Source organism: Pempheris klunzingeri, chromosome 7 (genome assembly GCF_042242105.1).
Source record: "Pempheris klunzingeri isolate RE-2024b chromosome 7, fPemKlu1.hap1, whole genome shotgun sequence".
NCBI classification, from domain to species: domain Eukaryota; kingdom Metazoa; phylum Chordata; class Actinopteri; order Acropomatiformes; family Pempheridae; genus Pempheris; species Pempheris klunzingeri.
The window spans coordinates 20,232,663-20,248,973 of record NC_092018.1 but is presented as its reverse complement, the minus strand read 5'-3'; the positions used below and the strand labels follow the sequence as shown (position 1 = coordinate 20,248,973).

The 16,311-nt window shown below is 41.9% G+C and overlaps 1 protein-coding gene across 1 annotated transcript in view; it reads right to left on the bottom strand.

Moving 5' to 3' along the window:
- The window catches only part of sub1b (SUB1 regulator of transcription b), a 56,438-nt gene that overhangs the window by 18,820 nt on the left and 21,307 nt on the right, over positions 1 to 16,311 (bottom strand). The gene's annotated exons all lie outside the window — the stretch shown is intronic.

Below are 16,311 nucleotides of genomic sequence, written 5' to 3'. Positions count from 1 at the left end.
AATCAGCCAGATGAGGACGAACAGAGGAGGTACTAAAGGAGGTAGAAGAGATGGCAGACACTTATTATTTATAAATTAAACAAAAAGGGCAAATATAGGGGCAAGATATATGGTTACTTGTCATAATGAATACTTGCTTTAGGTTTAGTAAAATATACATGTGAAGAAAACAACTTAATTTTAAGGTTTCTTACATTGGCTCCTGCAGTAGCCAATATGTACTGCTATCAATACAGCTATCGTATTTGGATAGTAAACCGTAAAATAATAACGGTCCTTAGAAAACAAAATCTCCTTTGGCTTTGGCAAATAGCCAAATTCTTTTTTTCAATTTGTGATGACTGTAGTATAACTTTATTGTCATTGATAGAGGGCCTCCAGGTTGGCCCTCCTCTTTTTATGCAATCTTGAAGGTGTTTGGGGAAAAATGTGATGCTATTGCTATGTGGAGGGGAACATTTCTGGTAGATCCTTCACTTGGAGTAACAGGGTAGGATCCAGGCAATTCCAGACCAATTTCTGGTTCCATCAATGTAGATAATATTACAATCAATATCCTTACCAAACCCCTTACTGACCATAGGGCAATTCATCCATCCATCCATTATCTATACTGCGTATCCATCGGGGTCACGGGGGAGCTGGAGCCAATCCCTGCTGACTTTGGGCGGGAGGCGGGGTCACCCTGGACTGGTTGCCAGCCAACCATCCATCCATCCATCCATCCATTTTCTATACCGCTTATCCGTCAGGGTAAGCTGGAGCCTATCCCAGCTGACTTCAGGCGAGAGGCGGGGTACACCCTGAACTGGTCGCCAGCCAATCGCAGGACAACATACAGACAGACAGACAGACAGACAGACAACCACCCACTCTGACACTCACACCTACGGGCAATTTAGAGTTACCAATTAACCTAATGTGCATGTCTTTGGATTGTGGGAGGAAGCCGGAGTACCCGGAGAGAACCCACGCTAGCGTGGGGAGAACATGCAAACTCCTGCCAGCCAACCACAGGGCCAAAACACAGAGACAGACAACCACTCACACTCATACTCACTCCTACGGAGATTTTAGAGTCACCAATTAACCTACGTGCATGTCTTTGGATTGTGGGAGGAAGCTGGTGTACCTGGAGAAAGCTCAAGCAAGCACAGAGAGAACAGCTCCACACAGAAAGACCCCAGGTTCCAACCTGGATTAGAACCTGGAACCTTCTTTCTGTGAGGCAGCAGTGCTAATGACCGCACCACCGTGCTGATAGGGCAATTCATATTCATTCATTTGCACCTGTTAATACACTTGGTAGATCTTCCTACTGGAAATTAAAAAACTCATTATTAGAACACGAGGTAGTTAAAGAACTAGGAGCTCTTAAAGTTTGAGACAAGTCAATATTTAAGCAGATGTGGAAGTTTTATTTTAGTAAGTCTGGACGAGCTGAGGAAGAAGAGATGATATGAATAAAATGAAGACTAGAATTAACTCATTTTATCAAATGTCCCCTGACAACATCTCAGAGGAGGATGAACTAAATCTCTAAGACCTTCATAATAAGTTAAACATTAAAGGGAGCCTTTGTTAGATCCAAGAAGTGAAGGCAAGAGGAGTGAGAGCAAAATTCTGCAAATTTTTTCAGGCTTGAAAATTATCATTCTAAAGATAACTCTAAACAACTTTAAAATATATAAACTAAAGGGAATAGTTCAGTAAAAAATGAAACACTGCATGTCTCCTAGATTTCATTTGAAGCATGATATACTTCAGGGATGTTTGATCTCACCACACTCACCTCTTACAACCTATATTATTCATAATGATGCACAAGGAATCTCCGTAGCTGGTAGGGATAGTCAGCTAGCTGGATTAGTCAGCTGGTTGATAAATGGTAAATGCCCCGTATTTGTACTGAACCCAGTTTCACAGAGTCCTAATGTTTCCCCCTGGACCCAGCTTTGTTACTGCCAGCCCCAGGTCAATTTCTATTCTCACCTGAGCTTTACCAAAGCCCAGCTCTCTGTCTGCCCTGGGCCCTCCTTAGGGTCCAGTCCTGCAGCTCTCTTCTCCAGCTCTAGTGTGGCCTGTACAAAGCAGACCACCTTTTTCACAGTGGCAACATGAAGTCCTGCCTGAATCAAGTTTATTCAGTGTCAGCAGATATGACTCAAAGTCTGCCAGCTGATCTTTCAAGCCAACTGAAGCACACCAATAAGTTAGCACCAAGCAGTAAACTAGCAAGGAACAAAGGCGTGAGCAGTTTCCTCTGCAGAACCACAACCAGTCTGGCTCATCAACAGATTTGCCAGCTAAGTAAGCAGCACACCAAAAGACCTCCCTCTCTTCCCTCCAAGGACTGATAACAAACTCTAACTTGGCATATATAGCATAATGTAACTGTATACATGGCTAAGCAAGAAAAAGGAACAAGTGCAATATTTCATATATATTTATATATTTATATTTTCCCCCATGTGCAATAGCCTTTCTATCACCTCATTCTTTCATTCTTTCACCATACATTATTTTGTATGTATATACTGTACATGTAAACATATATATATTTTATATTTTTTATTCCCTTTCTTTGTATGTGTGAACTGTATCTTGTATGTGTGAATCAGAACTGCTGCTGACTTGAAATTTCCCCATTGTGGGATAAATAAAGGAATATCTTATCTTATCTTATCTTAACCTTGTGAATGTATTGGTCTTGATTTGATTTAATCCGGCACACAGCTGAGCCTTCCCCCCTTTGCATATTCACACACACACACACTCACTCCTCAGTGTTCTTTATATTGTTGACTATGTTTTACTACACATGCTGCCTTCTTTAATGTTGTATAAGAGTGAATACTGCCAACCTCTACTCTGCCAACTAGCTATCACTATGGTAATTTTGGTTATAGTTAATCATTCAGCATAATACCAAATGAGACTGAATCAGTTGAATTGGCTCTTAATAAGGTGGTACCCCCTCCCAGGAGAACTTCACAGCAAGTCCTATTACTCAATTATCTCTGATCATTGATAGCCAAATTGCCAGAAATTATACAAACCCAACACATGAATTCTCATTAGTCATTAGTCATTTTGTTTAATTGAGGATGACAGTGGGTTACACATCCTATTTGATCACAGTGCAAATGGAAACAAGATCCCTTACCTCAGATGACAATGAAGGGCAGATGAGGCTCTAATGTAGGTCACAAGCTTCATAATGTCAATGGTAGCTGAGTATTCTTTTGAGACACACAGTATTGACTGGTGTATTATGCAGTGGTGACCACAGGTCTAGATCTGGATTGTGCTTGTTCAGTTGCTGAATAGTTGTTGATTTTCTTAGTCATTAGCTCAGAATTCTGTGGATATTACTATTTGAATTGACACTGCTTGGTGTCATAGTGACATTTTACATTGCCACAGTCCTATCTGTTTCTGGCCAATTCAGTTACACGGGGGGCCAAAATTAATGCATATTTGTCTGTCCACTCCTCTTCGAACTTTTTTGTCTTTATACATTTTCACATCAAAATCTGACCCTCATTGGCGAGGGAATGTTTTGTAATTGTCATGCCCTACTTTGCTTACCGGCTGGCTACTTGTTGTTGCAACATCTATTGTGATTGTGATTGCCTGCGCAAACGTAAGGCAGACATGGCTCAAACAGTTAGTCCACATTTGGCATACCTCAACAACTACATTTACACTAGTTGTTGAAATGGGGTACCAGAGAAAATGAGACACAGAAAAAGAATTTCACAAAACTAAAGATACTGCTACTAGAAAGAATCAACAGAGTTGTGTATGCTTTGAAAATAACCAGTGTTAAAGCTAATTCCGAGACAATTTCATTAAATATGGAAGGAAGAATGACAAAATGCGAGAATAATGAATTAATAGTAGCTTTTAACAAACCTAGCAAGAACACAAATAAAGCTGGAAACTATACAAACACAAAGCCTTCACCTGTCACTTTTGTAAATGGATTGAGAAGGTACTAGTCTGAAGACTTTATAGAACATAATAATGAACAATAATGAACAAAACAAATAAGAATAAAAGTATAAAAAAAGTAAATAATATAGAAAAAATTTAAAATTAAAGAACAGATGACAGCCGCTTGCCAACGAGCTCAGGTCAGGAATATGAAATGAATGGAATGATATGAATGAAAAACAGTGCCAATTTGCAACTATGTAGTAACTATGGACTGTTCCTCAGTGTATTAACATCAGCCAGTGATGCTGATGTTAAGGAGTCTGATGGCTGATGGAAGGAATGACCTGCGGTAGCGTTCCTTCTTGCAGGGTGGGTGCCTCAGCCTGTTGCTGAAGGAGCTGCTGAGGGCCCCCGCAGTCCCGTGCAGGGGGTGAGAGGGGTTGTCCATGATGGACTTGAGTTTTGTTAACGTCCTCCTCTCACACACCTCCTCTATGGAGTCAAGGGAGCAGTCCAGCCCTCCTGACCAGTCTGTTCAGTCTCTTTCTGTCCCTTTCCGTGCTCCCTCCTCCCCAGCAGACCACTGCATAGGGGACTGCAGATGCCACCACAGTGTCATAAAAAGTCCTGAGCAGAGTCCTGCACACTCCAAAGGACCTCAGTCTCCTCAGAAAGTGGAGATGACTTTGGCCCTTCTTGTGACTCTCAGTCACAGATCTGTAATGGTTCAAACCTGATGCTCTCCTACAACAAAGAGAACCATGTACCGCATAGAAAATAAAAACATACATTAACAACAAATTCATTATAAGGCATAGTACACATTGTGAAATAATCAACTAGGCGGTGTTTGACGTATCAGCCATATTTGCTGCCACTTCATCCTTCAACTGCTTCAAGTATTGATACAGAAGCACATAGGTGGTCCTCCCAAAGAGGCCGAGTAGTAGATGACACCTCAGGATCTCCTGGCCAGAATAATGGGATGTCGTTGCCCTCACGGAGATGTAGTCATGGTGACCTGTTACTTGGTCCTGGCATGCGTTGGTGGAATATCCACGGTGGTCCAGGTCTCTCATCCCCCCATGGCTTTGGCAGTGGTACATTGATGACTGGTGCCGGTAGAACTGGTCTTGGTATAGGTCGCCTCCTTGGGTCCCCTGGAGCACCCATCCAGAGCTCTCTCAAGAGGATATTGGGCCTAGCCTGGCGATCGGGACGTCCCATGGCCCGCCTGTGGTGCTGCAGGTACAGGGCTAGCTGGGCCAGAGAGACGAACTCCATATTGTTGATCAGGGCCTTCAACTTTCAAGGCAGTTGGAGTCGCTAGAATGACTTTGAAAGGCCCTTCTCGTCTCAGGTGATCCCACTTTCGTTTGAACACTGTGACGTAAACCCAGTCAGCTGGTTGAATTCTCTGCAGTTGGCCTGGGATGTCAGGATTTCTGTCCTCTGTAGCAGCAGATGTCGCAAAGAGCATGTCTCACACTGTTCAAGTGGCGGCCCTTCATATGGTCCATGTAAATAAGGAATTGGCATTGGTCTTCCTGTAAGCATTTCATGCAGTGTTAGATGTGTTAGTCGGTTCGTTTGTGCTTGCATAGACATCAATGCCAGTGGCAATGCATCCACCCAGTTAACCTTGTATTGACTGTCTACCTTTATTTTTGCAAGCTTTGCTTTAATGTGCCATTGGCACGTTCTACTGCCCCTTGTGACTGTGGATGATATACACACCCACATTTTTGCTGAAGACATTTTCAAAGCTGTCTTCATCATGTCAGCTACAAATGCAGCTCCGTTATCTGAGCTGATAGAATCTGGAAATCCAAATCTAGGAAAAGCCTCCTTACACAAGAATTTAGCTGCAGACCTACAATCCAGTCCTTTAGTTGGGACTGCTTCCACCCATCTGCTGGATCTATCTACTACGACTAAAATGTATCTGAATCCTTTCACTCATTCTGTCATATCAACATAGTCCATCATCAGATGTCAAAATGGACCATCAGGTGGCGGAATGTGCACTAGCAGCACTGAAAATGCTTTTCTAACATTATGATGGGCACACACATCACACTCTGCCAGCATTCTATCAACTGTAGCTGCCAAAAAAGGCATCCACCAGACTTTCTGAAGTCTCCTAATCACCCTCCCCTCCCCTCACGAATAGCTAATTTAAGTAATGAGCTTGGCAACACAAAATGTCCTTGAACACTTCTCCACAAACCTTTCTGAGGTCCCTCTTGATCGACTTTAATAGCTCCTCTCCTAAGCCACACTGAATGTTCATATGGACCTGCTGCATCTTGGGCTGCTATTAAAAAGGCAAGATTAGTAAGTGGCTCACAGTCCGTGGCTACTAACATTGGTCCCAGACATGTGCCTGTAGCTGCACATTTAGCAGCCTCATCTGCAAAATTGTTGCTTTTAGCTATAAGAGGATTTGTCTTTTGGTGAGCTGCACATTTAATAATAGCCAATGTTGTTGGGAGATGAATTGCTTGTAATAGTGTTAAAATGGCAGGTCCATGTGTTACAGGAGTGCCATCAGCTCTCAAAAAGTTTCTAGATGTTACCATGAATATGACAGACTGCATAAGCATAAATTGGGTCTGTATATACATTAAGACGTCGTCCTGCTGCCAGTTTGCATGCTGCTGTCAAAGCTTTAATTTCTGCAAGTTGAGCTGAACATGGCTGATCAAGCTTACCAGCCTGAAGCTCACTAAAGGTGTTATCTGACAGTAATTGTACAATTGCATAACCAGCTTCCATGTTATCTAATTTCGTACTGTAGTAGGCCAGTGGTTGTTTACCTGTTGCTGATTCCTGCATCAAAACTGCCATGCATATCCTGATCTCTCTGCACCGTACAAGTGGAAAGGTTTAGTGTAGTCAGGGTTCCCCAATGATGGAGCAGTGCTCATATCACCTTGTATTGCCTGGAAAGCACCTTCTGCTTAATCTGTCCACTGCAACTACGCAGAACCATCTGACTGTCCTGCTGCTCGTATAAGGCCTCGCAGTGGAGCTACTTTAATGGCATAATCACAGATCTATGGCCGGCTATACCCAGTCATTCCCAGAAAAGACAACATTTGACCTACTGTTTGAGGCTTGGGAGCTTTAGTTATTGCCTCTGCCATTTGTGAGGGAGCTATACATCTCTTGTTTCCATTTAACTGTCTCCCTAAGTACTCTACTTCTGTTTGGCAGGCTGCATCAAATGTCCCTTTCTCTGGCCACTGCAGTCTGGCTGATGTTCTTTTGTGCCACTTTTTCATGCATTGTCTGATCTGAGGCTTGAGGCTGTTGACACAGGTCTAAAATCACTTGTAGTGTACTAGGTACCCACAGTCTCACAAATTCCTCTTTAGTTTGAGCCAAATTTATGATTCTTGTAAAAACTTTTGGTTTATTTCTTGTTCACTTTGCCAGTTTTCCACACCATCCTCGTCATAATATGAACGTTCCAGCCAAAAATTTGTTCTGATGCCACTAGTTTCTATGTCTCCCTCTGTTGTAATATGATCAAGAGTTATTATTTCATCATCACTGTCGCCGTTGATAATTTGTTCTGCCATTCATTCTTTGTTCAAGAGAACTTTTTATTATTTTTATTACATCCAATCTTTACTTGCCATATAATTCCAGTAAGGAATAATAAGAATCCCACTAATGTTAAAATCCCCAAAATTATAGTCGAAATTGTTGATTGATATTCTAATTGCTGTAGATTATCTCAATCAATCAATCAATCAATCTTTATTTATATAGCGCCAAATCATAACAGCGTTATCTCAAGACGCTTTACATAAAGAGCAGGTCTAGACCAAACTCTTTTATTAGGGAGAGACCCAACGATTCAGGAATTCAAAATTAAGGATTCAAGAATCCCCACATGAGCAGCATCAGATATGAGATTGAGCAACAGTGGAAGGAAGAACTCCCCTTTAACGGGAAGAAACCTGGAACAGAACCAGGCTCAATGTGGGCAGCTTCTGTCAGGGTCCGTGTTGGGTGGAGGTTTGGACAGAGAGAGAGAGAGACAGAGGGAGAGAGAGAGAGACAGCGAGAGAGAGGCACAGAGAGAGAGGGACAACACAAACAGCAACCAACATACTAACAGTGACTATAGCACTAACAATAGGAGTGTGACTAAAAAATTAGCATCAGCAATATGGTAATGTTGAAAAACATGATGAGTGTCCGACGATCTGCAGCAGTGATTCATGAAGCCAGAGAACTACAGCAACAGGACCAGGACCAGGATCCACAGGAACCTGAGAGATGAGAAAAGCACAGAAAGGCTCCGGGGAAGATACCAAGTTAGTGGCAGACATTAAACGGACATGAGACATAATGATGGAGAGGAAGAGGAGAGAGGAGCCCAGTCTAAGCCTATAGCAGCATAACTAGGGGCTGGTCTAAGGCCTGATCCAGCCCTTAACTATATGCCTTATCAAAAAGGATGGTTTTTAGTCTACTCTTAAATGTAGAGAGGGTGTCTGCCCCCTGAACCCAAACTGGAAGGAGGTTCCACAGGAGAGGAGCCTGATAGCTGAAAGCTCTGCCTCCTGCACTACTTTTGGAGACTTTAGGAACCACCAGTAGGCCTGCAGTCTGGGAGCGCCATGCTCTAGTGGGGTAGTACGGTACTATGAGTTCTTTAAGATATGATGGAGCCTGACCCTTAAGAGCCTTGTAGGTGAGGAGAAGGATTTTAAACTCTATTCTAGATTTTACTAGAAGCCAATGAAGAGAAGCCAGTACAGGAGAAATGTGGTCTCTTCTCTTAGTTCTCGTCAGAACACGAGCAGCAGCGTTCTGGACCAGCTGGAGAGTCTTTAACGACTTATTGGGGCAGCCTGATAATAACGAGTTGCTATAGTCCAACCTAGAAGTGACAAATGCATGGACTAATTTTTCTGCATCATCAGTGGATATGATGGGCCTGATTTTAGCAATATTACATAGATGGAAAAAGACAGTTCTAGAAATCTGTTTAATGTGGGAGTTAAAGGACAAATCTTGATCAAATAAGACTCCCAGATTCCTCACAGTGGAGCTGGAGGCCAGAGTAATGCCATCCAGAGCAGTTGTGTTGGTAGAAAAGGTGTCTCTGAGGTGTCTGGGGCCAAGCAGAATAACTTCAGTTTTATCTGAGTTTAGCAGCAGAAAGTTGCTGCTCATCCAGGACTTTATGTCCTTAAGGCAGACTTGAAGTTTACTCAACTGATTTTGTTCATCTGGCTTTATTGATAAATATAATTGGGTATCATCTGCATAACAGTGGAAATTAATGGAGTGCTTCCTGATAATATAACCCAGAGGAAGCATATATAAGATAAAGAGTATTGGTCCAAGCACTGAACCTTGTGGAACTCCACGTCTAACTTAAGTGTGGACAGAGGATTCATTGTTAACATGTACAAACTGAAATCGATCTAATAAATAGGACTTAAACCTGCTTAATGTGATTCCTTTTATGTCAGTGAAGCGTTCCAGTCGCTGTAACAGGATGTGATGGTCAATGGTGTCAAAAGCAGCACTCAGGTCTAACAAGACCAGTACAGAGAGAAGTCTTCTGGCTGATGCCATAAGGAAGTCGTTTGTAACCTTCACCAGTGCTGTCTCTGTGCTATGGTTCGCTCTAAAACCTGACTGAAAATCCTTAAATAGACTATTAGAATTTAGAAAATTACACAGCTGATTGGCTACGACTTTCTCCAGGATCTTTGAGAGAAAGGGAAGGTTGGATATAGGTCTATAGTTGGCTAATACACCTGAATCAAGAGGAGGCTTTTTCAGGAGAGGTTTAATTACTGCTACTTTGAAGGACTGTGGTATGTAGCCTGTTAGTAAAGACTGATTTATCATATCCAGTAAGGATGTGCTAATTGAGGGTAGGACTTCCTTAAGTAGTCCAGTAGGAATGGGGTCTAGGAGGCCAGTTGACAGTTTGGATGAGGAGATTATTGAAGCCAATTCAGAAAGATCAATTGGAGAAAAACAGTACAAATACACATCAGGTCTAGCAGCTGATTCCATGATTCCTAAGTTTGAAGTTGGATCAGACCCTGTTGAGGGCAGGAGGTGATGAATTTTGTCTCTAATAGTAAGAATTTTATCATTAAAGAAGCTCATGAAGTCGTTACTGCTGAGCTCTAAGGGAACACAAGGATCAATAGAGGTCTGGCTCCTTGTCAGCCTAGCTATTGTGCTGAACAGAAATCTAGGGTTGCTTTTATTTTCTTCTATTAATGAAGAGTAGTAGGAGGCTGTGGCATTACTGAGGGCCTTTCTATAGGTTTTAAGACTGTCTTGCCAAATTAAACGGGAGTCTTCCAATTTGGTGGCACGCCATGTCCTTTCTAGTTTCCGTGAATATTGCTTAAGCTCACGTGTCTGGGAGTTATACCAGGGAGCTTGTCTCTTTTCTTTAATTCTCTTCTTTTTCAGAGGGGCGATTATTTATGATGTTTATAGTTTTATTTTTATCACTTCCCCAGTGATATTGCGCACTTATCTCTACTTTGCCTACTTTCTCGGCAAGCGCTCTATCCTGGTCGTCTGCCCGTTCAGACCTCCGTAATCACTGATTTGGAGCGGTATCCGCACGACGCCAGCTATCATGATTTGCCTGTGCAGACCTTTTTATTTAACCCTGACAAGGAGCAGTTAGGGTTCAACAAAAAGCAGTATCCGCAAACACTGTTATCACTTTATCAGTTATCTGCCTGTGCAGACTTCTTCATCAGCCCTACTCTGTCTCTTTCTTACACAAAGCTCCTTTCCAGTACTGATTAAAAGAACGGTATCCACAAATACTGATTTTCTATTAATCTATCAGTCATCTGCCCGTGCAGGCCCCTTCATTTAACCCTGGCAGGGAACGATCAGGGTTCCCTATCAGCATTAACCAAAGGGCGGTATCCGCAAGACGCTGATTACCTTATCACAAAACACACAAGACAAACAACTGTACCTGCTTTGACTTGGTATAACACAACTACACAATATTCTCAATTAAACACAATCCCCACTCTTACCCTTTGTCCCCTAATACACTTCCTCAACATTAGGGACCCCACTCAACACTAACCTTTTGAGTCTCCTTTAACTCTAAGGCACCGTTAAATACACTTCCTCAACATCAACGGCTTACTGTCTACTTTCTTTTCATTCTTATCAGCTAACCCCTGTTCACTCCCAGCCAAATCAATCCTCCTGCGAAAGCCAATGTGGCTCCCAGCATGTGATACACACAGTTAGTACAGTTGAAGTAGTAGTAGTAGTTAGTACAGTGAGATCCTCACCAGCGATATCACAGCGTGGTACAGAAACATCACCCTGGCTGAGAAGAAGAAGCTGCAGCGGGTCATCAGCTCTGCGCTGTTTGTTTGTTTATTTGTTATTACTGACTCAGGGACATGCACAAGAATTCCAATGTACCTGTTTTTAACCTGGTTTTAAGCTTGTACAAATGGCAATAAACTCTATTCTATTCTATTCTATTCTATTCAATTTCATCACACTCACTCATCCTTTCCGCACCATGGTCTGGCTGAGACATAAAGCAGACAGACAATAAACATAAAACAGACAATGCCACCTCGATACACTATCTCCTGTGATTATATGATTTTAGTGATTATAAATTTAGAATGGATTAGGTTCAGAAGGAGATGAATCATAAGTGATAGGATTTCCTTTACCTGGGCGGATCCACACTCTGTCCCACAGACTGATTGACTGACACTGATTCAAATTAGCAGAAATTAAAGGCTCTGCTTACCTTCATATTTCCTCAGGCTGTGGAACCCCCTGATTCGTCTCACGACTCCTAGGCTAGGCTCCCCATGAAATGTTGGGTCACAGAACCGAGGCTCCAGGCCAAACGGACCAGGCCTAGTCCCCACTTCTGTTGCTGACATCACTGCTGTATTAGGCGGGGTTAGTGTTTGGTCAATTGCAGCTGAGTCAGCTTATGTGTCAGATGCTTGTTTGCTTCTTCTTCTTCTTTTTGTTTTTCTTTTCTAACCTTTTCCACATAATGGGTTATGTGTTCTGAAAATAATGACCATTCCATCTTCATGAGACCCACCACATTATCCAGGTGTTGTTGCACTTCCTGTGGCATAGCGTACTTCACCTTTAGTTTGAACAGGCTTTGTGTGATGTTGTTGGTGTTCCAGGCGCTACCTGTCTCCTCCTTCCATTTCGTTTGTAAAGAACGCAGGAACTTGGCTGGACACTCTCCATCCTTTAACATCTCTCCTTCTAGCTCGAATGGATTCATTTTCTCTGGAAATTCTTCTGCTCTGTTATCGGTCACCACCAGCTGCAGGTTGGCAACCTGGAAGATTTCCTCTGTAGTCCTGCACCTGTGGAAATAGCAGCATCTTTAATGTTCCTATATTTTATTCTGTCTCTCTCTGTTTGATCTCTGACCTCAAACAGTTTTCTTTCTGCACTCCCTGTCCAGCTCTCTTTAGAGGTGCTTGCGGTACTTAAACACTCAGTCTGCCTTCTTTTCCCTTCACTATGCGGCTGTGAGTTCCAGTTTAAGGTGAATGTTCCTGTCATTTCTCCCTCAACCATATTTTGTGATCCTAACACTGGATACTGCCCTGTCTGTATTTTAGTGTCAGGAGAATATGGGGGAGGCCGTGAAAACCATGGGGCTGTGGGTAATGATTTATTACCCTGCTCTCCCTCATTCTTTAGCTTATCGCTATCCTGCAGTGTCTGCATTTGTTTTACGTCTAACGCATGTCTACGTCCTGCCTGTCTGAACCATCTTAACACCTCTCTTTCCCTGGCTCGCTTTCCCTCTCTCTTATCACTTGTGTCTTTTGCTTTGTAATGTTTTATGTTAGCTTCCACTTCATTGCAACAGACTGCTTCAAAGGTTCCACCCATTAGCCATCGTAATTTTCCCGATGTGCACTTATACCATTTTTTCACGCAGAGCCTAATCTGTTTTTCATGATCTGGTTGTTGTCTTACCACTTGCTCCAGTGGAGTCATCAGATTTTGCTATTTTTGACCCCATGTAACCTCGTTTAGCACTATCCTCCTCTCTATACATTTCTGGCTCGCCTCCCTGTTTTGTTATATTTAACACAAGTATTTTATATTGTAGTTCCCTCTTTGGTCCTTTTAACCTTTGCTGGATCAAATAATAACTTCAGAACCATCCTCTTGTGGTTCTTTAACAATGTTAAAGACCAGATGTACCTGTCTCCCACTCTACTTTTGTGGGAACTATGGTGATATCCAACCATGGATTTACTGCTCCTCTGTCTCTTCCTGCTATAGTCAGTCCTTCTGGGATTCCCAGAAAAGTTACTTCATATTATTATGCTATTTCTATTTTATTATTTGATGACGTTAAAAAAAAATTTCTCCAGCCTCCACAAATCACCACTAAGGAACAATAAAAGATCTAGCAGCAGTAATATACTTAGAACTACATGCCCCTATCCTGTTTAATCTCTTTTAGCTGCTTATATATTCACAATATGCAATAAATGACTTTAATGTATTATCTTCTGTTCCTCTATTCTACTCAGCTGCTGATTAAGAGGCTTTTAACAAGCATTTAACAGCACTTTTATTATCTCTTCTCCCTTCAGCTGTCTCCTCTATTTTTCACTCCTTGTGAGGCTATAATTCTTTTCTTTCTTTATGAAGCCGCAAATCAAACCAGTTATCTCTTCAAGGCAGCACACCCACACTGTCCTGCACACACAGCCCTCTTTATCTCTGCACAGCTTTCTTTACAGCTCAACTCTCCCTTGCTTATTCCATGGTATATTCAGCACAAGTCAGGCAAGTGTTAAAACATACAAGACATATATAAATCTGTGCTCAACTCTGATTTATCACCAGTTAACTTATTAATTAGTTATTATCATTATTATTTTTGTTATCAGATTTCTAGGTTCGTGTGCGATGAGTTTGTACAGACACTGTACCTGGGCAGGATCAACACTGCACTCAGGCACCATTCATCAGCGGAAAATAAAGGCTCTGCTTACCTTTTGATTTTTGTGGCCTTGTGTCTGAAGTGCAGGTCAATCCTCCCAGGTCTGGTCCACAGCCATCTCTTTTTTGCTCCTGGCTGGTCTCCGCCAAACTGTCGAAGCGTAGGGAAAAGAGTCTCCCAAACTTGGGCCAGAGACTAAGTGTCTATCCTCTCTGTCCAGACTCTAAGTTTTTCCAAGTTCAAAGTTATTCCAAAGTGTCAAAGTTTTTCCAAATTCAAAGTCTTTTTCAGATTCTAAGTTTTCCTCAGATTCTAAGTTTTCCTCAGAGTCTAAGTTTTCCGGCACCAGGAGTAAAGCCCGAGATCTGAACAAGGTGAAAACTTGAACAGTTCTGACTAAACAGTGCAAGAGTTCCATCTTTTATAACCCAAAATCAGCAGAATGATCTCATCTGTGTGCCCCCAGCATCTGTCCCTAACCAATTACATCATACCATGTACTGCAAGGAGGAGTGTGTCCCTTTGACCCTATTCTGACCTGCCTACCTTGTGAGCTTCCACAGGGCAGCTGTTAATTTTCCCTTGTCCCATAGCACCATCTGCTGACACTATTAGGTTCCAACTCCTCCTTAACACTTTTTAGACAACACCTTCACTTCAGCTCACACCATTAAGTTCCTGCTCTCTTCTTATTGCATTTCCCAATACAAAGTGTTTACTCCAATTTATACCATCAGATTTGGGTTTCCTCTTACTGCATTTTTAAACAAAGTATAAAAGATTATACATTTAAAACAGAGTATAAAATATGATATTCGGTTACATTTTAGTTACATTGTTTCATACTTATTGATAGGTTACATACTTGATCAATGCTCCTGTCATACTTACCATCATATATCAATTCCTACTTCATCTTAATCAACACTTAATCGATACATTATAGTCACATAATGTGATATCTCAATATTTTATACCACAGATGCTTGCCTGACCAGATGCTTGCCACCCAACCCCTGTAACAGCCCCTGCAGGTGGTGAGCCCACAGGGCTCCATGTTATTCCTTCGGGCTTGGCCCTGACTTGGCCCAGTTGATCCAGGCCCGGCCACCAGCCGCTTGCCAACGAGCTCCCCTCCCAGGTCTGGCTCCAGGAGGGGGCCCCAGTTTCCACAACCTGGGCGAGGGAACACTGAATTTCCTGTTCCGCTTCATACAGGGTTTTTTGAACCACTCTCAGTCTGGCCCCTCCCCTGGAACCACTTTGCCTTGGGAGACTTTACCAGGGGCTATAGCCCCCGACAACACAGCTCCCAGGTTCACAGGGGCGCACAAAATTCATTGGGGTAATTCTACCAAGATTCTTTTTCTTATTATTATGATTATTATTATTATTATTATTATTATTATTATCACCATTCAGAAATGCTGGGAACACAGCAAATTTAAAGGGAATGGCTGTGGCTGTGTAATATTTGTTATAGCTCCACTACCCCTATTAGTAATGTTCCCTCCAGACCTGAAATTAATCTGAACATAAAGGAGACTGGGACAAGAGTGAGATAGGACATCAGGCAATCTATAATATAAGAAGCAAGTATTACAGTTTCTTAGATATGTATATAGATGCGTTCAAAGATGAAAAGGATAAAGTAGGCACTGGAATATAAGTATATACCTTTGATGAATGTAAATATTGGAAAAAGAATGTTTGACCAGCTGTAAAAACAGAAATGATGGCAGTTATCAGCCTGCAGTGGGTGAAGAAGTTAAGACTAGACAGAGTGGTATGCTGTGTTGATTCTCTATCAGTCCTCTTTTGTATGCAAGGTATGAAATCCAGTAGATTTAATGTTAGAAATCCATCAAAGTTTATTTAGATTATATATGATAGGGGTGGAAATGTGATTCTGTTGGTTACCTGCTCATATGGGCATTAAAGGGAATGAGGGAGCAGATAAAATAGCCAATAAAAGCAACTGGGATGAGAAAACCATTAATGCACAGCATGTGTTCAGAAAAACAGAAGAGAGGAGACAGATTAAGATTAAGGTTTGACCACACAGGGTTAAATAAAACATTCTTTCTGCTCAGGAAAAATATATCAAATGAATGTTCTGAACGTAAAATGACAGACACTGAACACATGCTCATACACTGTCAAAAGTATAGTGAAGAGAAGGATAAGACTAGCACAGAGGATAAAACTGGAGATGTGGAATATCTGAAGGGCATAAGATTGAATCATAGAATTTAAAACATACCTTTATTTACCTAAAGCTGTAAAACAGCCCAGACAATATCTCATACTACATACTCCAGTACAGTAGGGGGTGGTGTGCACCTTATGAGTAATGACTGCAACCCACCATG